Source organism: Apis cerana, linkage group LG1 (assembly GCF_029169275.1).
Source record: "Apis cerana isolate GH-2021 linkage group LG1, AcerK_1.0, whole genome shotgun sequence".
NCBI classification, from domain to species: Eukaryota; Metazoa; Arthropoda; class Insecta; order Hymenoptera; family Apidae; genus Apis; species Apis cerana.
The window spans coordinates 6,344,454-6,371,429 of NC_083852.1; the positions used below are offsets into that span (position 1 = coordinate 6,344,454).

Genomic DNA, 26,976 nt, shown 5'->3' on the forward strand with positions numbered 1-26,976 from the left:
ATTTAATATTATAGTCGGGAACATTTGGTAACAAGTTTGTTCACTGCCGTTTTATAAAATATTTCTTTGCCTCTTGTATTTGATATGTCTTACAAAATATATCCAGAAACGGGAATATTCTTGGAAATGAAAGTTTGTCTGTGAAAATTGATAAACTTATAAATTATTTTGATTCTCCTTCCATTCAGAATTTGCTAATTTAATCAATATTGCGATACAACGTCGAAAAATATTTGCAAGTTATTTTGAAAGAATTATAATAATAAAAGTGAAATTATTAATAAATAAAATCAAATGTATCGTGGAATCGATTCGAATAGATAAATTTCCTAAGGTAGAAATAAATTCGATTATGCAATAATAGAACCACTTTAGAATCCAAGTGGAGACCAGCCCTGGTCTGCAATAACAAGATAAGCTAACAATAGATATCCACGAATCGAGACATTTTTAAACAACTCGTAAGCCAAGAACGATTCCAGATAAATAACGGTTAAACGATTCTTAGTTAGCGAAGGAAAGCTTCTCTTTCTCTAAAATAATGAATAAGCTAACAATAGGTATCAGAGGAATTATATTATTGGAATCTTTCTGAACAAACGAAGAAAGATTGATTTTACGTTTAAATACAAAATCAGATTCGAGTGGTAATCAAAATTTATACGATCATTCTAAAACTTGCTTTGTATTCGAAGACGATAGTTAATAAAAAAAAATTTTTGAAAAAAAACCGACTCAACATTTGGCTAAAATTGTCATTTAATTCGATATATTCAAATTTTCGTATAAAAAAAAATTCCTATTAAATTCAACATAAATATGCAATATAAGAAAATCAAAGAGAAACACATATTTAATTTACATTTACAAATTCCTTAAGCGATCAACGAACCGTGTTACATTAGCGCCCTCTTTCATTCGTTATTTCAGCTCACAAGGGAACAACTACACCACGACTATATCACGACTATATCTCGTCTGCTCACGCGTATGCAACGACTAATGCCTGCGTGTTTAACTATGCCTTTACCACCAATGTCGCAAGAAACGCTGTTGCAGCACAATGAGACGTCTTTAAGCTGGATAGCGACCAGCTCCAATTATCCGTTTAACTGGTTGATATGTAGCACGGACAGGGGTTACGTATGCACCGGTAACGAGTTGTACGTGGCGAGTTTTGAAGAAAATAGAAATATATTGCGGTAGAAGGAACAGAGGAAACATGTAATGTAAATCTTGGAGTTAATGTTCCTGAAACTTGGTCTGGAAGGTCTGGAAGGATAGCTGTGATCGAATTAAGGAGAAATGCTATTTGCGAGAAAATATATATGTATATATGTACGTAATGGAAAATTGTGTGTGCAAAATGATCCAATTAAGTGTGAAAATAGCGAGGAATTTCAAGTGGAATTTATCTGAATATTTGATATTTTTACGTCTAATTGAAGTCTTGCGTTTAATTAAGTTTCTGATGTTTGTGATTAAAAAAATTAAGAAACGTAATAAATGTCAGATAAAAATTTAATTTTTTTAATTTAAAAATTTCATCGAAAAAAATATCATTTCATCTTGTATTATATTCTTGTATTGCTATCTTACAATCTTAATTAATAGTACAACAATTTTCTCTGCTCGTCTTATCTATCTAAGAGGAATTACTCGTTTGCCATAAACGAAGGAAGAAAAAGTAGGAACAGAAGCGCGCCACGCGTTTGTAATTTTTCGCGCGAATTCCTTGATGATTAACAGCTGCAGCTAAGAATCCAATACGGCAACATTTAACTCACAAATGCAAACACAAATCGTTACTCGATATATTTTTCGTGAATAAATGAGATCGATTACTAATCTTTTTCTCGTTAATTGGCTTGCCCTATAATGTCATTAAGTCAGAGAAATTATAAAAATAATACAAAATAAAAAATTGGAATTAACCAAGAAATAATCGATTCCAAAGTCCAACGATTTGATCGTTTTCAAAAATGATGAAACATCAACTTATATATCATAAAATTATAAAATAATAATTTTAAAAAATCTATATATTTATATAGTTATGATGTAATATTAACATTTATAAGACAGATGACATTTATTGACCATGCATTGGCAGTATTATATACGTTCGAAAACGTCATAAAATATGTTGCATTATGTATCCAATCATGTACAAGAAAACTTACTTATATGAATATATTACCATATATTTAAGACCAACATTTATGTCGCGTCCACATTGACTAGAAATATTCCCTAATGAAAGCAACCTTTCATCCACATTGAACGACTCACAAGCGGTTATATCACGACCACATTGAGTAGAAATATTTGCAATCTGCATATAGCAAAAAAACTTTATATTCCACCTCAACATTTCTGCTACAAAAACCACAAGTTAATCATTCCTAAATGCACTGGTAGATTGACAAAGCAGATTCACTGAAATATTATTTATCAGAAACTGATTAGGTTGAATGGAATGTCTACTTTCAGCAGTAGACCAAAAACTAATAAATTTTATGATCTATCTTTAACGTGCATACTTGCTCGATTGTAAATGCGAACATATCCTTATCATTTCCTGAAATTTATTACCAAACCAATTTTTACATCTTTTTATATCTCGTCAAAGAATATTCGACTTATTTATTTTTTCTTATTCTTTTTCACTCTCGTTTAAAAGTATGCGATAACGCAATTCTTAGAATTATATTAGAATTACTTTTCTAATTAATAGACACTATCTCCATTTTTGTACTTGATCACAGAATTAATATTCTCAATTGGTTTCTTAAACTATTGGTTTTGATTTTATCATCGAAGTTAGGTTATGTTGCGCACGATTAACAAATATGTACTATTTAGATCTCTTGAAAATATAGTATGCTGTTAGTTCATAAATCTATCTTAAACTGTAAATCTCTCACTAATTGTAATCTCTCACAATAACAATAATAATAGTACAGTATCGATTCGTTCATACGCGCAAAAATCATTACAAAGAAATGAACTTTCAATTCTTTTTCGTTTCCACAATCCTCGTTAAATAAAATAAAACTGGAATTTCGTATCGTTTAACAATTATTTATTCATAGATCCTTATAAGGAATAAATGTTACATAATTAATATTCGCCTGCAAAAGCGCATATTCCACGGTCGAACTCGCTATTTCTCGACATAACGCGCTATCTAGTGGGTTAATGAGCCTTGAAACCTTCACGAGATCTCGGCTTTCCCACACCGTGCCACCGGACGTCGCGCAATCTCTTCTCTTCTCAGTCACGTCCGTCCATCCGCGACGTCCATCTGTTAATGCATGCGATTTATTACGCGTTCTGCTATCAAGCGTTCATCAACTGACGTCGCGTACGATCGTTTAGGGAGGAAATTCTGTCTGGTACGTTACGTGGATTATCCAGTATGATGCTTGATTGGATAAGTATTGGGAATTGAAAGTTTCATTTTTGAAATTATTTTAAAATTACGTGTAATATAGTACTTATTGCACATTAATATTTTGGTTGTATATAATTTTATTAAATTCTCGTAATAATTGAATTTCCCATTGTTTTACACGTTGTTAAAATTAGAATTATGAATATAAAATAATTTTAATTAATAAATGAGGTAACCAAAAATATTCTGTCATTGCTTTTTTTTATGAAAAAAAAAAAAGAAAAGTATAAAAAGAATAAGAGTAAGAGTAATTTAAAAGACGAGGATATATTTAATAAAAATAATGATACATTTCAACATAGACATGTATATATCGCTTAGAAGACAACAAATTTATAGCACGAATTTACTTTTAACGAGAAGATTTTGTAATTGCAATTAACGACGGATGTTAACAGTCAGCAGGTTTGCCAAATGATTCGAATACCTACAAACATTTTCTAGTTGTGTCATACGGCTAATAGCTTGGAATATATTTTGTGTCTTATATCGATTGCATGAGCAATAAAAAAACATCTACGTACGTAGCTTTTCTTACATTATCTAGATAATATTACCAGAATAAAATTGGATCACGGATATTCTGTTTATAATTTGCATATATTTCAAAGATATTTTTATTATGCTTTTTGAACTCGATGTTCAAAAACAGCAACCACCTACTGTCTTCGAATAGAAAGCGTAGGTGAGTATAATCAGAGCAATACGCTGTTGATATTCAAATGTGAATCGACTGTGAGAAATCACGAGTGGATGAAATTATCTTTAACATGTACACATGAATTATGATAAAAAAAAAGAAGAGAGAATTAATTATTCTCGATAATTATCGATATTTAATTCTGCGCAAAATTGATAAACCGAGATATAGATCGAAAGTAAAACGATATCATCGAAAATAAATGAAACGAATCTTTTTTAATAGACAGAATATTTTAAACATCCAGGGAGAACATTAAATAAATCCGATTGTCGCACGTACACGCGCAACACAATGGTTTCCTCTTTCCGCTCGAACGCGCATTAAAAAGCGTAATCGCACGTTAAAATGGCAGCTTGTCAACCGTGTTGTATGCTCATGGTCTGTCGCCATGGCCGGCATAATGTCGTTCCATGAGCGTAGCAGATAAAACCTGGTGGCACAGGAGTGGAAAGTAGTTGTTGACATATCGCTGCCAGGTATTGGGACACGTCGTGCAAGTAGGCGGGGTGGCATAACCTATGCGGGATATAATATACGCCTCCACAATATTGAACAAATTTATATGCGACTAAGATGTCTACGCATCATCTTTTCTCTGTTGACAGCAGTTTTGATAATTCTATGTAGAGTAGAAGTCAGTAAAGTAGAATAAAGTGAGTTTAGAATGTGAAATTACTGTGATTTGAATCAAAATATCTTTGAGTTATAAAAAAGACTAGAGAACTTAAACTATTTTAAAAGTATAAAAGTCAAACTAAGTCATAAGTTTTAGAATATTAGACTTGAAATTTCCTAACAAAGATTTAAAGATGGATTTTATGGTTAGAATTATATATGTTCTATGAAAGATGGCTAGAATTAAGAACCTGCAGAACCTGAGTTAAGTTTCATCCCAAAATTTATATCAAAATTGAAATATTCTAAGGAGATAGAATTGGAGATAGATTCATAATAACATGAGACTAGAATTAGACTCTAAAATATAGAAATGATATCATTACAAGTTGTAGATTGAAAATTAGATTAGAGTAGATTAAATAATTCTAAAGCTTACAATATCAGAGATGAATTATCCCAAGAATATAGGATTAGAGATAAGAATTTTATAATTAAAAAATTAGAAATAAGCTGTCATAAGTTATTCCAAGAATTATGCCATCATAAGATTTATAAAATCAAAGCTGACTCATCCCAAGGCTTGATTAATTGAATTATCTTAAGAGCACAAGAGATAAAAAAATCAATAAATAAAAAACTAGAACTAGATTATTTTAATGTTAGAATCAAAATTAAAGCACTTCAAATCTTATAGAATGATAGTTAAACTACTTTAAAATCTACAAGCTAAGGTCATATTTGAGATCATAGAATTAAAAACTTACAAGCACCAGAATTAAATCACCAAAAGATCAGAAGTATGAATTATTTCAAGATTAAAACATCCAAAAATCTAAAGTTAAAATATCTTCAGATTGAAAGATCTTAAAAGTTAGATTATATTTACTGAAACCAGAATATCTCAAGAAATTAAGCCTAGATCATCAAAAGATTTGAAGATTCAAATTGGATTCTAATCATATTCCTGGATGTTTATACAATCTTTATAAAATTCTTCCAGTTTATTTAGATTTCTTCATATTTGGTATAAATTATTCCTGGTTCCATTTTTCCAATTCCTTAGTTTTGATGTAATGTAATAATTCAGATATATACATTTGCATGATTACTCGTTCAAAATTTATTGCCCACATAAATTCCTCGTATATGAATTATCTAAATTATTCTATGTAGTGTAAGTCATTATCATAAGTTATGTTAATTCGACAATTGCTTACGATGCAAAATTTAATTGGTATTTTTCTTATGATCTTTTTTTAGTGATTCACGTATAGTCATACTTGTTAATCTTCATCAACTTTATCTATTACCATATTTACGTAATTTATTTCTCGAAATTCAAACTTATTTCGATATAGCTCTTGCGCGTTGAAACTCATTAAAACTCGTTAGAACAAGTGATCATAATTATTGAATGATAATCGATATATAAAATATATAAAATTATATTTTCTGATATAGTTACTATAGCTTCAATGTATTAATTATCCAATAACGTGACGAGAGATACGTGCGTTTGAACCGGTTCACCGATGAAAAGAGTATACGAGTCAAACTCGAAGGACATATCCTCGATAATATAAACACAGACTGGCATACGTCGAAAACTTGTTTATGCACTTCGAGAGTCCATAGTGGACCGATTTTGCCTTGATGGCTCTGATCTCGAGTAAATCCAAATTCGTATTGGTATACGGAATGTAAATCTGATAATGCAAAACTCTGACTGCTTGACGCTCTCCAATCCTTTTTAAGTGTGTTAAGTTTTACATACGATTCAAGACAATCTTAATCGCTAATATTCTATATAATAAAAATTTTGTATATTTCACAATCTTCAAAGATTATTTAATGTATATACATATATGTAAGTCAATAATCAAATTGACACAAAAGTGATTTTAAGGTTAAGAAAATATTTCAAATACACATTTTACCCAATACTGACGTAACCAATAAAATTTTTTATCTTTGTACTTTCCTCATTGTTCTAAATAGATTATAATAGATTATAAACAGATAATAGATTGTTTCTAATAAATTATTAAAAATTATATATCTTAATGGCAAATTTGTATGCACGAACACGTATTTCTTGCAAGAATTTTTTCTATGATCGACATAATGAAACAAAGATTATTAGATATCATCGTTGATTATATATAATCGCTTATGAAATGTTTGCTTTCAATTCTATTGAATAAATAAAATTATTCCGAAGAGTTCCACCGTCAATTTCTCTCACGCATGTAGTAAAGTAGAGGGAGTTATAATTTCCATAACGTAGATACATATCGTATTTTCCCTTCGTCGAAGCAAGCATCATTATGGAACATAAAAATTTAATAACATGCATCTAGTTGTACACGGCATGTTGTTGATTTACCGCCGAGAGGAATATTTCTCCGTTTCGACACAGGAAACAGACGTCGATTTCCATCAAAACAGAATATAGCTTTCACTTTAGGAAGTGTGTGCTCCATGTTTCTGTTGTAACGATATATAACAGATCGTTATATTCCTTCGTCGTTTTATTATCGTATTACATATCGATAGTAGTTTTATACATATATATATATCGAATTTAGATTCCATTAGTTGAATTTTTCATTGATTTAATATTAAAAATATTTCTGATATCTCGAAAATTAAACACGGACAGCATAAAATACAAGTTATTTGGAATGTTTGATTTTTTAATTTTATTCTTTCAAATTAAAAGTATTATCATCTATTGTTATATTTGCATCTTGTCAAAATATGAGCAAAGAGTCGTCAATTTGTCGCATAAATTCGAATAGAAATGGACGAAACGAAGCAACCACGTTGATTCGAACGATCGAAGGTGTTTCTAAATCCGCCTTTGCTAAGCCTAAAGAAGAGAAAACAAGTATTTCCTGTATTCCACCGATGGGCCACCTTACAGTTAGGCCAATTGGATCGCCCACACATCTAGAAATCTGTGAAAGGAATATATTGAATTGCCAATACCGTTAAATTGTTCTGGCTTTTCCCTTTGAGAAACTATTCAAGGTATACCACTTTTAATTTGGCAGTGACGCAATTCATCCTAAACCTCGTGTCATCGACGTGGGCGATTTTCTATCGAAACGAGTAAAACTAATTCCAAGTTCATTCAGTTTCGCAACAACGATGAGATTGTATCGTGATACGTAATAACTTGATAAAAATTCGTTTTAACGATTAATCTTAAATATACCGATTGAAATATCCTATTATCATTCTAACCTAAAATATTCGTTTCCCAATTATCCTCAACATTCAATTCTCGTATTTCTCGTAACTTACTTATATTCAACACACCTATCCAGCATTTAAAATGAATCATTGTATTAACATCCATAACAAAAAAGTATTCAATTCCCCTAAAGTATTTTCGATCGGTTCGTTATCAACCGCCGTTATTCACGCATGCGCGCGCGCCTGCGCACAAGTTATTACCGCAACGTCGCTTTAGGCGTTCGAAGAAACGGCCCTTCGAGCGATCTTTTTCGCATAAAGCAGGACGATAGGTAACAATCTCCCTGGAAGAAGCTGGGCAAAAAAGAGACAGATCGAATAGGGGACACATCGTGTATAATACCAGCCGGTGTCACTTGCACAAACCACTTCTCTGGAACTTTGATTGGACGATTCGAAAGAAAGAGAGATACGACGTTTGTAAAACTTTTCCCCCAGGCTGGTATGCCCGAATGTAAATGTCAATAGGCGGACAGGCACGCTTAAAAGGTGGGAGAGGTGGAGGGAGACGGGAGGAAAGAAAGAGAGAGAGAGAGAAAGAGAGAAAGACTATTATTTCACCGTTGCAATCCGTCTCTGGATGCATGGGCAATCGTGAATACAGGTTAAACCCGCCGATCGCGATTGGCAGCTCTCTCGATGTGGAAATTCTCCCACCCCTTGTCTCGATGCCCACCTTCGATCCCGTATCCCTCTCGAACGCGGCCCCCCCATTCTAAGGAGGCCTCGTGATCGCGATCGAGCTTACCCTTCCTCCACGCTCGATCGCCATACCCGCTAATTCGAGAAAATATGGCTGATCGAATTGATCGAAAGAAACGCTTAATGGCTTGTTCGTGTGACTGACACTTGTATTTATTTTTTTTAGGAAGGAAGAAAAGGTTTATGGGAATATATTTTGCGAATATTAACTAGAGTATTGCCATGATAAATTATGAACATTATCTCTAACTGGATAAGTTTAAAAAAGATATTTAAAGTTAGTAAAAATCGCTTCTTCTGAAATTGAAAGATAATCGTGGAAATTATATCGTCTCGTTGTGAAACAAATAAATGTCAAATTATATTCGTAAATTAAATTTGTATTTCATCACAGAATACATCAAGTTAACGCGATATGTGAAATATATATAACGATAGCGATGTAAGTGTGATAAAATTTAAAATATCCTTCGAATCAAAAGATGAAGCAATTTTATTTACGACTACTCCGATATAGCTATATACAATTTTATCTTTTCTAATTTTATTTTCAACTTATTTTGTAACTTAAGATTTCCAAAATCTCATTATCATAAAATTATGTTGATATATTAAATTATGGTGATATGAAGGAACACAAATTGGAACAAAATAGAAAGGAATATCTTTCTAACATTTGCAATTAAGATATCCGTAACAGATGTGGAAAAATGAGATACCGTACCTGATCTCCTCTTTCCCCCTCCCCCTTCTTTATTTGTTCCATCCACAACCAGTTTTATATCGAGGAATTCATTTAAATTCTATATCTTTAGAGGATATATCTTTCATCTAGGAGACTATTCTCGATGACTCTCGTATAGCGTTTCGCGTAAAAAAAAAAAAAAAAGAAGGCAAACGCGCAAAATATCGAACATTTTATAACGAAGCTCGCGCTAGATTTTATATTTAGGAAGGCACCATGTAACTCTAGAACTACTGAATTAGGTTAGAACGAAAATACTGGCACCCACGCACGCCACTCTCGCGTCTCTCGGCATTATGCGTCTGTTTATCGGTAAAATTCGAGTAATTTGTAAATGTGGTTGCACGATCTGTCTGTCGAGCCAAACGATTCACGCATTATGCGACCGGCAGAAACGTAGAATTTTAGTGGAAATTTTCGTGATTAGGTAATAGGAATAAGTTTTTTTGGGCAGAAACGTTCGCATCTTTTTTTTTAGATCTGTAAGATACGCTTTTTTTTGGAATCGCGTAACAATCTGAGTTTCTTAAAATATACAGAAGCGAAGCTAGTCGAAAATGGTATTTGAAATGAAAGATTAAATGTCTATGATTCTTGCGAAATTGGAAACCTGGAGAGAATAAATATACGAATCTCTGATTAAAATTCTTATTTAATTTTGATCTCGATTTGATTAGATATAATTCTTCCGCAAAAATTGAAGATATTAGAATATTCTCCCGTTCTTCTATAAGACAAGAAAAATTCATTGCAATCATTATCTTTTTTATCTTTATAATAAAAAAATTGTTGATCGATCCACTAATATCAAAAATAACTGAATTACTTTATATGTTTATGTGGAAGGAGCGAAAATTCTTGATTGAAAAAAGGGAAAAAAAAATTATCTTCAACTTGCTGGAGTAAAATCTCCCATAAGAGTCCCATATTAACAGGACGATTGGGGCGACACCTTGCACTCTTTGAAAGCTCGACGCATGCGCGCACCGCCATAAAAGGCGTTCACAAAAAGCATCGAGAGAAGCCAGGATGTAGTTGTCGAATATAAAACTAGTTCTGCCCACGTAATTACGAATCGATCGGTTCGATTGATAACCAAATGAGAGGCAACGGGGAGGACGAGTTCTCTTAATTAAAAATGACGGTTCGAACTCTTTCGTCGAAGATAAATACGCGTACGTGCCAATAGCATCGATCACGGTATACCATGCTTCGTAAATGGCAGTGCCAGACGTACGCTCATTATTCTCCAGAGGGGAAATAAACTGTTTTACCTATGCAAACTGGGAGCCCTCCATCGTTGAAAGGAGAGGCACAATTAAACGTGGTATCGTGAATAAACTGGAACTACCGTGTCATTAATCAAAAGGTTGGACAGAAACAATTTTAAGAAGCTACTTGGCGGATGAGGTTAGCCTCGGCCCAAGTATTGTCAATGCCTTATCCTCCCGTGGACCACGGATTTAAATAAATTTCAATACGACTGCGTTAAACCACCTTGCAGCGCAACTTTTACTTTTAAAACGAAACTGCTTAATATTTACCAGTTTGATTGATTGCAGGCTTTTTTGCGAATTATACCGTACTGGGGGGAGTTGCGTGGAATGATTTACCATTTCCTTTGTTTGTATAACGTAAACGATGACGTGAATTTTTTTTTCTTCCCTTTTCTTTTTTCTTTTCTTTTTTTTATCTTTCTTTAGAATCCGAATGAAGAACGAGCGTATGGAAAGGGATTTAGTTTTGTTAAGAGATCGTGTTCTTAATGCGAAATATAATTGTTTATTCTTAGCATTGGCACTTGGTGTTTTACCTCGTGGTATAAATAATGATAGTTATAAAAGGAATACCGTGAAACCTGCGTCTAGGATATATTCCTAGATTTAAGAATAATTCTGGAATATTTTAACTAATGTTTTTATTAAGTTTTGTTAAGTTTTGTATCGAATTAGAATTGAACACGTAAAATGAAGTAATCGTATACTACTTTAAATTTATAATTAAATGAGTCTATGAGTCTACGAAATATGCAAATACATATTTTTACATAAATAACAAATATGTATGTATTTAAGCAACGAATAATATTCAAATAAAAATTTTTATTTTTTTTTCTTTTTTAAGGCATAAATATCGCAGTATTAAAAAAAAATGTAAAATTTTTCCACACAATTGTATCTACATCCACGTTTAAACGTCGAGAGATAAAATTATATCTCTTAGATAAAAATCTTTTTCAACGCATCCGTATCTTTTTTAAAAATACCTCGTTACCACCAATCTTTCCAAGTATCCATCCATTATTTAACCTTGTCTTCGTGGCAAAATTTCGCTTTACTTCGCGAATCGGCCGGGCATTGACTAATGAGACGTCGTAACGAGTTCGCCTACCCGTAGTCGTTGCGTCGATCTTCGATCTTTCCCTCGCGGTTAAACAATATTCGATATTGTTCCACGTACTGGAATTTAAAAAAGACGATATTCAATCGCGCAATTATTGTTTTTCCTCCCATAGAAGCGTGAATCAAGATGATGAAATCGCGCTTTATCTTGCGTTAATCTACTCGACTATTTTATTTCTTGGGCAACCATTACACCTGCTCGAGCTATATTTTACTCGACAACCGAGGTCTTTTTCCTCGACGAATGATGGATCACCCTTTCTTGGTCGTGAGATGGAAGAGTCTTCGACTCGATGACGAAACGAAAGATATTGTACGAATTAGAGCGATGTAGGATGTGTAATCTCAATTTCGAAGTGATGGAGAAATTTTTATGATAAATAAAGATCCTTCCCAGAAATATAATCCATCTATTGACAATTCTAATCCTATTTAAAAAATAGGAACTCTTTCCTTCTCGATGAAATAATCCAAATTTTTATCGTCGAAAGGAACGAAGAAAAAATGGCGGGAATCTTCCGCCCTGATCCAAAGAGAATCGATCGGCCCACGCCTCGAATACCTGCTACCATAGAATCTACGCTCCCAAGATTCCAGCCTCTCCCAAAAAAGGGCGTTTTATCTCCAACGGAACGATTTGCATACCCACGTTCATCGAACTTTCTCATTCTCGGAACGTTCATTAATCACCTAGCGCGTTTGGTAAGCCATCCTCCACAAAGGAGCGAAAATATTAAATTGACCAGAAAAGGGATTTCGCAATAGCGCCGGCTCTTTGTCGCGCGCCCCAGCGCGCTTTGACACGGACGTACATCTTAATTAATCACGAGATCGTACCGGCAGATAGCGCTCGTGTACAATCGACAGAGGGAGAACGATCGATTACTTTTCGGGAATTCGAAGAGTTCGAGCGAGAGAAAGTTACATGGGAACGGCCTGTTATAGAGGAAAACGTGTATAGGGAAGATTAATTCGACTCGTGGATTCTCAATTTGTGCAAAATGATTTTTTCGAAGGTTTCTATGCATATGGATATTCGAGGTTATAAGAAATGTTGAGGTTACGTAACGCGGTGTATTCGCAATGAAGACGAACGCGTCATCTGAGTGTTGCGTAGTAAATATGACAATGATAGTGGGAATTCTTATTATGTATAAAAATTCATTGAACTTATGCAGAATAAATGTCAAGTGCATTCTTTATTCGTCCCACGAATAATTTATCTATACTGCTTTTCATATTGATCGATTGGTTTATATATTTTCTCTATGGGAGATATAATTTAAAAAAAAAAAATAAGAAAAAGATACATATGAAATGATAAAATTGGGAAAGGGGAATAGAAAATAATAGGAATTGGTGAATGGATTTTGATGAAATTATTCGCTGTAAGTGAGGTAAAGAAATAGATAGATAAGTGTTTTAGGTTAGGATGCAAGATGAATGTCCTCGTACGTAATAAAATAAAAACGAAGAAATATAGTTCTTGAAGAGAGTCGTTATTTTAACATTGGAAGTCGTTTATCTTTAAAATTACTGCAATTACTTTATAAATATCGTAATTTTAAAACGCAATTAAATAAATTATCGTCTAAACTTATTCATCTAAAACTGGTATTTTCTTACCTAAGAATTGCATAAATATTTGAGTTATATCGCGTAAATTTAAAAAGATGTAGTTAGTCGTTTACATAATAATTTTAACGACGTTAGCACAAATGTTAAATGTGATAATAATTTTTAAGTATGAAATTACAATCGAACAAAAAAAGATCATTATGCATTAATATACATGTTCCATAAACATATATTATCATCATCATCTGACTGTTTCAGAAAACAATGATGGAAAATAAGATTCCAAAGGTTTACACGTTTGTTGTGTGTCGAATATTTATGCATATTTTTTCGAACGAGAAAAATTTAAAAAAGATAACTAAATATCGCTCTGAAATGCATGCAATTGGTGTTAAGCTGCATCCTCATTGAAGCAATAAATTCACTGTCCTATAAAGCAAAGCAATATAATTAGAAACTTTGAATTTTACAAAGCTACATTTGTAATGAAAGCTACATATGCAAAAATCTTTCTTTCATGTTCATCGATCCTTAAATCTCGTTTATATTAAATAATTTTTTCATAATCAATTTTTCATAAGATCATATTAACTTTTTCCTGAATGTAAAATGGCCGATTTCAACAAATGTAAAAATATGAAATCCCTCTAAAATTTGATCAAACTTTCTTACGTTATAATATTAACTAATTACGTTATAATTTAAAGCTTTTTAAATTCAAAGAAAAAAAGTTCTCTTTACTACTTCAATGAGAATCCAGCTTAAAGCTTCTAGTTTTACCAGAATACCAATAGTCCGCCATATTGGCTTCGAAATACAATCGACTCGAATTTAAAGAAATTTATATATTCTTATAATAATTCAACAAACTTTTAAGTTTAAGGCTGCGAAAAATCTTAAACTTAAAGGGGGAAAAAAAAACAATTTTTCTCATTGCTTCGGTGAGAACTCGAGCTTAAGAGATATCTGTTTTTGGCGGAAGAACGATAGGTTAGCTCGCCGCTATGCCTATCTCTAGAATACCAACCGATTCGAAGTGCCGTTGAACCCCTCGATATCTTTCATCGAACGATCTTCCGGGTACCTTTCATACCCTAGCCTCTCGCGTTATTAAATAAACCCAGCCGGTTTGTAAATCACCAGGTGTCATCTGAAACCGCGGTGCTTTCGTGGAAGTCACGCGTGGGAGTGAACAGTTCCCGAGTCAATAAATGATTATTAATCGCTACGCGGATGCAAAGAGAGGGGGAAATGTTTGACACGAGAGAGGGAGAAAGAGAAAAACGGTGTAACAACATTATATCGTGGGTGAAAAAACGCGGTGGACAAGCCTTGCCGGTATCTGGTTCTGCTCACTGATCAAGGAATATATCCTTGATGAGACGAGAAAACGAGGAAATATTCATGAAGCGATTGTTGTAACATGTTATTAACGAATATAATTGCCACTCGTGAATCATGGGGCAGGAGAAGCGGACCTTGGGAATGGAGAAATTAGAGTGCAAATCGGAATAATCCTTTTACAGATGTTTCGATGTTAACTCGTAAAATTTCAGAGAATCGGCTAACGTACTACAATTAACCGGATAATGGAACGGAAACGAACGATTATTATTTTTAACGAACCGCGTCACTTGTTTCGCAGGATTAATGATTAGAGATAAGCATGATTTTTTATAGAGTTGTGCATGATTGTATTTCTTTTTTTTTTTTAATTGAATTAATAATTCATTTGATATTTCGAATTCGATCGTTTTTCATCTTTCGACATCTTGTATATTTCGATATTTATTACTTTGGAATACTTTTATAGGTGGAGAAGACGAAAAAAGAAACTCGTAGTTTATTTTGCTATTATATTCCATTAATAATACATGTATTATATATTCTGACCCATCCATATAGTTCAATACGAAAAATTTTTCAAGTTTTTTAAAAGCTTTTTTGAATTCGAAAATTCACCATTTCAATCTAGAAAAATTACTCTCAAGTCTCATCACTTTCCAGAATCGAAAAGGTTCACGTTCATTACTAAGATTCAACGATTCTTTCCTTCGAGATATATATATATATATATATATATATATATATATATATATATGTACAAGTGTACAAGAGCCTATTAAATTTTATTCCACGACGAACACGAGGATACAAATTTCACGGACACCTCGGCCGAAAACGAAGCGAGTCAAAATCTCTTTTTGCCCGGGGAATTAATAATTACACGACACGAGGATAGGCATCATAAAGCAACAGGGAGGCAAGAAACAGGGAATAAATACGAGTTAACTCGATTCGTTGGCCGGCCATATACGGAGAAAACGAGCGAACGAATTATCGGTGGCTAACGACGCGGGATCGAGAGTTTTAAAAAGGCGGCCGTCGTCTCCTCCGGCTCTTCCCCATTCAAGAGGAAGCGAGCCAGACCCTGTCCGTCTGGTTCACCACCGGCTTCTTCTTCTTCGCCTTCATTCATCAAACATCGTATTCCACCGGCGCATCGCCAACCCGGACATTATTCAGCCGCGTTTTTCGAAGATAATAGCTGCCTCTACAAATAAGATCGGAGTCGGAACTCGAGAAAACTCGTGGCGACTTGGAGAAGCGCGCGGTGGCTGCCTCGTACATTCCTAGAAGAGGCCAGCGGAGCCGGGAAAAGAGAGAGAATCTCGTAAACATTCCTCGTTTCTTCTGCACGAACACTCGACACGTGAAAAGAAGTTTGTTATGCGCCTCTTTGTGGAGATTGTGGTGTCTCGCCGTTGAAAAGTTGCGGAAAAATATCACCAAGAAACGAGGGATGGAAATAAGAAAATCGATTTCATATTTATAAAAGAAATAAAAATAGGGTAAATAGGATAAAATAAAAAGATATAAAAAATAAACGAAAATTAGAAAAAGCGAAATGTGAAAATAATCGTATCCGATATTAATTCGAAAGTGGCGGAATTTAATACTCGTCACCGGACGAGTAAAAAAACTGAAAACGCGCAATTGCCAAAAACCCTGGTATAATTGCATTGGAATAACATGGGTTGGGTAAAAACAGTAAGAACCTGGTGAAAATCGTAAATAAGAAGAGAAGTCGGAACACGATGGATGCCGAAACGCAAAAACAAAGGAATTTATACGCAAGATATCGCGGCTTCTTGCCACTATAATCGTAAATAGAGGTTTATGTCTTCGGGGAGATACGCATGAGCATCGGTAGTATAATCTCATCGGTGAAGCGGGATAATGAAGAGTACAGTGGGGAGTAGAATTTTATTGGATCGTTAAAGGGAATGGTGATTCGCAACAATTTGCCCCGTTTAATCCCCACGATAAGTGACTTTCTCTTCTTTTAAATCGAACCTAGTAATACGCGCCATCGATCGCAAATCTTCCCGACTGCTTAATGCCGCGTGACACTATTCCAGCTATTCCGTTCGTTCCTTCGTTTATATTTCGATAACATACAACTGCGCATGCGCATACGTCTTTTGTTTCCTTTCGTTCCTTTCGCGTCCTGAGTGTTCCGATCAGTGAAAAAGTAAACTTGATTTTGAGCCGTCGTTTTTTTTCTAACTTTACTTTTTCTATTTTTTGATAGTATTTGATCAAGAATTATTAAAATATACCGATTTTTCAATCTAGTTAATTGATTTAAAACATTATACATAATTAAAATCTGGATATATTTTTGTACTGTGTGACTTAGGTTAGGTTAGGTTTGTGTATAATATGATGAATAAAGTATTTGAGTTTGAAAAAAGCATAAAAATAAATTAGAAAATTAATAAAATAGAAATTTAATCTTCACAAAAAAAAGATATACTATATATTCTCTTCTCTTCCTGTACAAATTAATATTCAACACATCATATGAATATCAAAGTTCAAGAGGAACACTTTCTCCAAACATTTTTCCACCGAATCAAACATCACGAGTCTCTCAACTTTTCCACGTAGATTTTACGACGTATCCGAACTTTACCGTTGAAACGTATCTCTCAAACGATCGTAGATCGTTTACCATGTTTCCAATAACGTGGCTCGTGGATCGTCTGTAATTCCACCCACGTGCTGCGTCATGTCCTGCGGTCCATTCATCAAACAGCTCGAGTACTTAAGTTTCGCTCGTAACCAAGAAAGATAGATGCGTTTGCATCCCTCGACGTGGAAACGATCTTATATGAATACGTACACGAACATGTGCAGCCCTTATTCCATATAAGACGAACCTTCTATGGATGAGAAAGAAAGGTCGAGATAGCAGCTCGATATAAAACGATCCGACCCACCATTTATTTATCCCCACTCCTCGCTCTTGTATGCGTGTCGTACAGGGTGATTCTGAGGAAATGGAAGGATTGGATTATCGTTCGAGGTTTATGGGAATACGTGGAAGAAATGTTTGATGAATGAATCGAGTGTTTCAGACGAGGACTGAATATTGTATAAGAAGAAATTCGATAATTCTGTAACTCATTAATATGATCCAACTTTTTACATTTTGCGAAATATATTCTTAATATTCAAATAATCTATATTTATTGCTTCTCCGAGATTATGCGTTGTAACAAAGTTATTTATTCCACAGATAACTCTTTCAAACGATTTGAAATTTATGGGATACGTGGAAGAAACGTTTATTCCATTTATGTGAACTCGTTTAAGTAAGTGAATTTAATTTATTTTATAGCTCAATTGAGACTTAGTTAAAATTCTATATTATTACAAAAATTTTTAATTTTTCAGGATAATATAATTTATAGATATTCATATTATAATCTTTGTTTGTTAAAATTACTTGCAAACAAAAATTGAATACTATCCAAGAACGATCCTGTACATATCCATATATTTATCGTTACAATGATTATTACAATATTATCTGACTCACGATCCTTGATTCACGAGTTCCTGCCTCCAGATTGTCACTGAGAATTGAGGAACCTCGTTGTCGCGCGGTTATTTCGACGTGGAAGCCATTGTTAAAGATGATCTCTAACAGAGATCACACGTACATACCGATCTTCTAGTCATTTACATTACACAAAGTTTCTCGCAAGAGGCCTATAATTGTCGTTGAAACGAGAGATTTTTCCTTCGATTGCGAAATAAAAAAATTCTTAAGATAATTAAAACGATTAGAAAGTCCATGATCTCGATATAGAGAATCGAAGAATAGTATAGGTTTCTCACTGCGACCGTTTCATTTGTAACGCCCTCGGTTCACGCTTAATTGCGTTTCGAGAATGAAGCGTTTAATTTGCATATGTCGCGATCTCGAGTGCGCGCACCAGCAGAGTTAGACGTTGCACGCGAATAGAAAGTGATAATTTATGGTGATTGACCGTTTAGACTTTAAGGAAGAAAGTTATTAGTTGCGTTTGCTTATCTGGTGAAACACGATCGCCGGTTCGAAGTTGTAAGGGGAAAGCGAAATAAAGTATCTGATCTTGTTTGTTCGCATTTTAGACGAAAAATTTTCGAAATTTTTTAACGAAAATACACTCTGTCTATTTTATCGAATTTTATCTGATTTTTAAATGGATTGAAGTATGTGGATAATTTAAATTTTATAAGAATAGAAGTTAACCATGAGAGATTTTCTCACCTCTGACGACTATGCAAATTACTTGGTGGATTACCTAGAAGACAAATATTTTTTGTTGCCGCAATGTAAATCGAGATTTCGAAATATCAATCGATTCCACATTAGTATCTCAATCATGATCGAAATTTATTCAAATTATGAAACTCAACAAAACTAAAAGAATTAATTATTCAAAGTATGAGAATCATATTAATCTAATCTTTATTCGAAATTTAATCGAATATTTGACTCTAGTTAAATACAAAATTATGATAAAATACATCAAATACCGTATCGATTAATTTCACGTTTAGTACTATCGATATCTCGATTACGATCGAATCGTCGTGTCAACAATGGCGCATATAAATCTCAAGCGAACGATAGAGGGACACTGATGCAACACGGGATTGAAATGAGCGTATTGTTCGACGAGGAACGCGCGCGCGCGCGCGTACATCGATGCTCGACGATAGAAACAAAAGTAGAAGGCGGAGGCAGTCGGCGGCGACGTGTGTACGAGGAAAGCCGACCACATGAATGAACCTTCCATTCATGCGTGCCTCTAACCCCTTCCTACAACCCCCGTCGCACCGTCTATGGGATCTTGTCGGCTACCAACGACACGACTATGCGACACACACAACACGCATACATATAAACGTTGAGACACAAAGATGAAGAGAGAGAAAGAGAGAGAAAGAGAGGGAGGGAAAGAGTGCACATGCGCACAAAACGAAGCGCCGCGACACACGTGACCGCCATTGTTGATCGCAAGGAAGAACCGGCAGCGCCAACCAGCCGCGTTATTCCTGGCTTTTTTGCCAGAATCAGGACACTGATAGCATACTCGTTCTCCCGTCTTTCTAAGTGGTACCCTCGAGAGGTATAATACCGGGACGAAGGCTCATTCATTCGTTCAGTCACGTAACCGAGATTAGGAGTGTTTGGCGCCGATGTTTTTAACGGCTAATGACGGTATATTCCTCGATCTTTCGACGAATGGAACACTTTCGAGAATCTTTGATCTGTAGTGAATTACAGATCAATCCAGGTTGTTTTTTGTAAAGTTCACATAGACGAGTTCTTAATTTGGATATAGAGAAAATTGGAATACATGGTAAAAGTTTATTTCGTCATTGAATATAGTGTTCAAGTTTTGTACGTTAAATAACCTAACATTCGAATTATTGAATCGAATAGATGTAATATAACAGAAATAATATATTAAAATAGAATCGAAATAAGATATGAATTGAATTAAAAAATGTTTTGAACAGGAATGATGATATGATGAATTCATAAAATCAAGTAAAATAACCAGAATTAAAATGAGAATCATAACTCGTACAAGTTCAGGAACCATTACGACTGCAATGTCCACATCCATAAACCCTTATTTTCAACATCTCGAGTAATTATACATATCCATTTACTTAATTACTTCATCGTATTTTCATTACCGCTAAAATATGACAATAATTATGGCTATTTATCTTCCAGTTTTATTTCTTTTGTATTCGGACACCGAACCGTGTAAATTCAAGGAAACACAAAACGCCATGTGTAAACATAGATATCAGTAACGTACCCAGTAGCTCAAGAAATTATTCAAATGTTTGTAAGTAGAATACAATAAAAACATGCATATTAGACTTAAAGTGTTCTACTAAATTATAATTAGTATATTTTTAAATATAAATCTATAATAATGTGAAATATAAAAAATTTAATTTTTAGGTTAAAAAATATTTTTATGCAAAAACATAAAAAAAAGAGATGCTAAAAATTTGAGAATGAATTTTAAATTTCCATCAATAATTTATTATATTTTATATACATACAAATCATTATTTGAGTTAATCAAATTTCTCATGGTAAGATACTGTTCTAATACTTTCGTGAGTTACTGTACGTTTCCTGGCTGATTCCAAGCACTCTGTAATATACGATAGGGCTTAACGAGTATCAACGTCGACCAGTTCCCAAGAAGTCGAGGCAGAAAAGTGTACGACTGTTGTCTCATTCATCGGCGACGAGGAAGAAGACCCTTGTCCCATTCATCGTAGTCCCGTCACGCTTGACGGGGACCTAGGTTAGCTGGATTTTAAGCGCGGCAAGAGCGCAAGAAGGCACCAATGGGGACCGTTCGAGTCCCGATGGGAGATGAAGAACACGTTTCTTCTTCCTCGTCAAAAGAGTAACAAGAATGTCATAAGCGGCCAGACGAAGAAGACACGGTGAATTGGTTGTCTGTGTAACGAGACCCCGACCACAATTACAGTACTAATGGAACCCACTACTTTATATGGTAAAATAAAATTACCGCTAATAACCTCGAATTAAAATATCATCGAATAACCGACCCGTGGTATTAACCCTCTTTCTTTTTTTTCATTTTTTTTTTCTTTTATTTTCCACAGATCTGGAGAAACGATATTATGTTGTGATCGATTATTCTTGAGGCAATTCACGAAATTAGGTTCTGTGAAAACAACGAATATGGTTATTTGAGTTTTTAAAATTAAATGATTATTATTTTAATTTTTTTAATTAATAAATATATGTATCAAGGATAAAATATAAAAATTCTTCGAAACTCTTGGATAAAATGGATTTTATAATTTCTTATTGTATATATGAATTTATTTTTATTTGATTAATACAATTGAATTCATGAAACGTAAAAATAAGAAAATAATTTTTTGCAAAAAGAGATTAGATGCTATTATCATTACTTTATGAATCTGACATGAGTTTTGAAATCTAACAATTAAGTTTATATTAACTTTAATACATTAAGATCCAATTATCCTCATTCCATGTAATTAATCAATTTCTCTATTTGTTTGTGTCATTTACACTGAACAAAGATTATTCTACTAGGTATATCTAGGCATTCAAGTCAATTACAAACGTAATATCACATCCATCAGGAAAAAGAAATAAAACGACTTTTACCTCATTCGTGCAATCATTCTCGAACCCGTTGTTTAACCTCACCCACGTTCCCAACGTAACTTCACCAATCATTTACAATTTCACACTCGCGAGAATTATTACAGGTAACCTATAAAGCGATTTATAACAAGAAACAATATTACTTTCCATCAGCAATAACTATTTGTAATTGAAAACTGTAAACCAATCATTTTCACTAGGACCATATCTAGAAACCACATCGATCGATAATGATGCAATAATATAGGATAGTGTTGTTTAGATTTGTAGTATACAATTTTATGCTATTCGATAGGAGTATTCTAGCAATGCAATGTACGGAGATATTAACTAAGCTATTGGCTATATAAAGAGATATAAGATGATAAATATAACAATTTTGACAAAATAAAAATTGTAGAAATATTAGAAATATACGATTCGTAACGCTTCTAAATGTTACAAATACAATCGTTTCCAATTCGAGTAGACAATTGCAGAACAATAATTTCGATATTTTTTGATTATACACTATACAATAAACTGATCTATCATCAACACACAACACTGGTCCAATATTTTTAACAATGCAACAATCCCATTAGAACGATCAAGTAACACAATACCGCAATAACAAATTTTCAATTATTTAAACTTCACCACACGCGAAACAAAGCAAATCTCGTTTTCCATCTTCACGTACAGCGAGACATTTTTTGTCCGTTCTCGCTGTTTAAATAAAGATCATAAATAAATAAAAAGAAAAGATTGGACGGTTGTAATAAAAACGAACAAAATGTAATTTATCAGGGCCAATTATACAAGTTCTCCCCGTGTAGACAACGCCGTTACGAAAGTGATCAATTCGGCGTTGAGGCGGACCGACACCGCGTCGCGATTTATCGATCCGGATCCAGGACCGATCTCCGGCCTTCGTTAACTCATATTTATACCGGTGATATTTAATTGATCGCGAGGATCGTTCAATGCCATTGTGCTCGCCTCTCAATGGAACGCCACGATCCAGATAAGCCCACGCGGCTTCCCCGTCTATTAAATGGTTAACCGGAGCTCGAAACAATGATGGAAATGGCCGACCGGCCGAAGAACTAGTCGAGTTATTAATCACTCACTGGACGGTGATTATTTCTCCTCGAGATAGATACGAGGAACGTTGCGAAGTTACTCTAGTATGGATGGTGGATGGGAAGTTGCGCGTGATATAGAGAGAGGGGGACATAATGTGGTTAGCGATTACGAAAATAAAGTGTATCGAGTGGGATCTGTACGTGTAAATAAAGTAACTATCGACTCGACACTTTTGTTAGCTAGTTTGAGAATTAATCGATAATTGTGCATCGTGTATTTGTCGAAAATTTGGTTAAAATTAGAATATAAGAAGTGAAAATTAACAATGGATTTTTCGACACTCAATTTGAATCATCGTCAACTCTATTGTACTTTCTATTCTATGTACAAAATTAAGTAGTGATAGTTGATATTTGGAATACCACGGAGAGAAGGAGAATTTATAAGTTGAAAAGTAGAAATACGTAAAAATTAAACGTTGAAAATACATATCATCACTTGATAATAATATCTTTCTTCAACAAAATTATCCTGTTTTTATACCATTCGAGCTCAATCAATTAAACTTGCATTACATTCTCATTCGGTTCAAAAGCATATCATAACCTCTCTCGGTTATCATAAGCGCACGAAGTGGATCGTACAAACGGATATTCGAAACCGGTAGACTCGAAAATCAACTTGGTCTGCACATGAATGTGACATTTAAATAATCGTTTCGCACACGTGGAGGGCCGATCGGGCCCCGTAATCATCGTATCTCGGTTTTAAACAATCTCTCTCTCAAGTACGCGTACCAAGAGGATGCAATCAATCCTCGTTTATACGCACGCTTCACCAGCTGGAATCCCAGCATCGTTTTTTAAGAAAGCTGTAATAAATTATTCCAGGCTCGAACGTGTCCCATACGGCATCACACACGTTTCCAACCCATCCTCTCGAACAGCGAGCGGACCGAGCTTCACAATACCGAGCCGCGAACCCGCAATAATAACTGTTTTACCCACGCAGCGGAATTAGAATATATCCGGCCGATAATTTATGGCGGAATTATGCGCGTTATTATGTGCGCCGAGAAGACAAGGGAACAGGCAAATGACAAACGGATATATTCTCATTTATCGTCGATCGAACATGCACCGTTTTCTCTCTCAATGATGTATATATATATACACGAGTCGAGAAATCGTGTTCGGTGGAACAAAAGCGTTTGAAAAGTGGGCTTTTCGAGATATCATCGAATCGATACTTTCCACGCGAATCTTTCTTTCAACGATGAATATAACGAAATAAAAAAGAACTAATGTCTAATTTTCGAAATTGGATAGATAATCTTATTTTTATTTCTGGAGTTCTACGTGTTGTATCCATAGAACGATAATTTCGAGTTTTTCTTTTTCGAGCAAAGTTAGGTTATCCACATATACGTATATGCACGATGCCGTGTTTCGATCTGATTGGAATTCGAGGAAGTATATTACCGTTGAGTGAATAAATTCAAGTGAAAAATAATTACACGAAGGAAAGGATGAAATTAGTTGCACGAAGGGAAAGGAATACGAGGAAATCTTTCGCGTGAGATAGGGAAACCTCGAGATGCACCACGGGATCACAGACGAACATCGTACGGTTAAACGGTCGCGCGTTATTATTATTTCCTCAAGTTTTACTCAAGTATCGAGGGCATAATGACCGGTTGTAAAATTTAACAAGCACCTTATAAAGCACACTCGTCGGCCTGTTCGCTCGCCATACGTAAAATTGCAATCGTGTATCGCGTTTCAAGCTTGCCCTGTGTCCAACGTGCCCATCGCCGTGTACCCTGACGAACTTGCACGATCCGACCCATAAAAAGAAACTGTTAATATATTAGAGTGAACGGCGAGGAATTGTAGAAACGCTTTTACGCGCGAGAGGCGCATATTTTAATCCTTTCACGACAAAGATATGGACAACGGTGAAAAATATACGAATTTTTCCACAAAGAATAAAAGATAGTATCGTTACCTCGATCTCATTCGTAAAGATATATCGATCCTTATCTACTTCCTAATTTTCTCTGAAACTAAATTCAACGAAATTCCAATTACCCCTACTCGCTACGAGAAAAATTGTTAAAGGACGTTTACTTCAAAGAAAAAAAAAAAATAATGTTATTATCGGCCCAAGATCCATCCACTCGTTCGACCTCGAACGGATATAATTGCCCTCGAAATTTTCATCGCTTATCGCGATCCCTCGAAAAAAAAAAAAAGGAAGAAACAAGGTTGTCCAGGAACAGTTGGCGAAAATGAATCCGCGAATGAGCAAGGCTGCCGCGATGAGCGCGATCGTTTCTTTTCCTTCGAAATGACTTCATCCACGGACGATTCCAAGGATTTCGTTCGCGGAGAGGAAGCAAAAAGCAGGTAGCAATCACGTCGTGGAATGCGCGGGAAGGTCGAAATAATAGGCTGGTGCAGCACCAGGGAGGCGAAGACCCTCTTCTCTCTCTCTCTCTCTCTCTCTCTCTCTCTCTCTCTCTCTCTCTCTCTCGCACACTCTTTCCGCGAGAATCTCGAGGATCTCGATGACTAATAACGCGATGCAGCGCGATTCGCGTGAAATTCCAGCCGGGCCCTCCTTCCGGGAGATATCGCGATAGCTTCGCGATTAATTGCTCCCCCTTGGTGCTCCGCTCCAAGTAAATAAACCCGATCTTGACCTTTCGACGAGCGGAATGGAATTTCTTTGTGGCTCTCCGCGAATAAATGAAAGCGCATTCCTTCCTTTTTTTAATGTATATATTTAAAAAGTCGAAGAGATGGATCGGACCTTGTTCGTATTTTTTTTTTTTTTTCGCCAAGAGAAAGTAGGGGAAAAAATATCGCGTGAAATTGCGAATTTTGAATAATCCGCATGTAACGATTTTTTTTTCTGATATCTTTGTCTCGTCCCCTTTTTTAAACTGGTGATTTCAGAATTAATGTAATAAGATTGAACATATAGCTTGGATAGGGAAGAGTAGAAGGAGACTCGAGACTGTGTTGATATATTTTTTTTTGTTTGCAATGAGATACAAGATCTCGAATTATCTTTAAGAGATATATAATTATTGTATATTGTATATAAATAAATAAATATATTTAGTTTAGACGATTTTTTAATTGATTCATAGCGCTGGGGAGAGGGGAAGTTGAGAAGAAAGTGAAGATGATAGTTTGTAAGAGAAAGAAAGTATAAAGTGATTTACGTGGATTACTATTGAAAAGATGGTATTGGTTATCGTCGCATTAAATCTAAAGATTGGATCGTAAAGGAATCGCGGCAAGATACAACGATACAACTGTTATAACCATGTAAACGACAGCTTTTAAGAAACCCGTAAAATATCGCATCCCGTGTTGTCGATAAAATTAAGAAGAGATCGGGCAGGAAGACGATAATTTGCGTAAAACTGGAACTTCGGTAGCGTTCCTGAAACGGGTCCGCGAGGATCAAGATAACGTTGCGAGAGAAGATCTTTATCTTCGATTTATCTTCGCGTTGAAGGTTTCATCTTTGCCGATCGCAAGAAACAACGACATTTTAATGCCGTGTAAAAGCTGCTTTTAAAAATTTCAGAGGACGTACTTGGTGTAATTAGAGGGAGGCGGGGAGGGGGAGAGAGAGAAAAAAACAGGAAGAACAGTGATTCAGTGATGTAAAGATAAATCGAAAATATGGGATAAAATCTTCCCGTTTGAAAACACGTTTACGAGAAAATTGAACTATAAAGGAATCGTATCAGGTTCCGACTCGATAATTGAGAAGATATTATTTTTGCTAAAACGAGTGAAAAATATAATATAGAATTTTTTTATTCTTCTATTTGAGAAAATTTTTTTTTAAAAATGAAAACTTCGACAACGAGTTGTT

At 34.6% G+C, this 26,976-nt stretch overlaps 1 long non-coding RNA gene across 1 annotated transcript; it reads left to right on the forward strand.

Moving 5' to 3' along the window:
• The first annotated feature begins 19,797 nt into the window (after nucleotides 1-19,797).
• Nucleotides 19,798-21,839, forward strand: LOC107994895 (uncharacterized). The gene is made up of 6 exons (XR_001765426.3): nucleotides 19,798-20,170; nucleotides 20,331-20,464; nucleotides 20,554-20,671; nucleotides 20,791-20,927; nucleotides 21,006-21,361; nucleotides 21,474-21,839. It is a non-coding gene; the product is annotated as an uncharacterized LOC107994895 (long non-coding RNA).
• The last annotated feature ends 5,137 nt before the right edge of the window (nucleotides 21,840-26,976 follow it).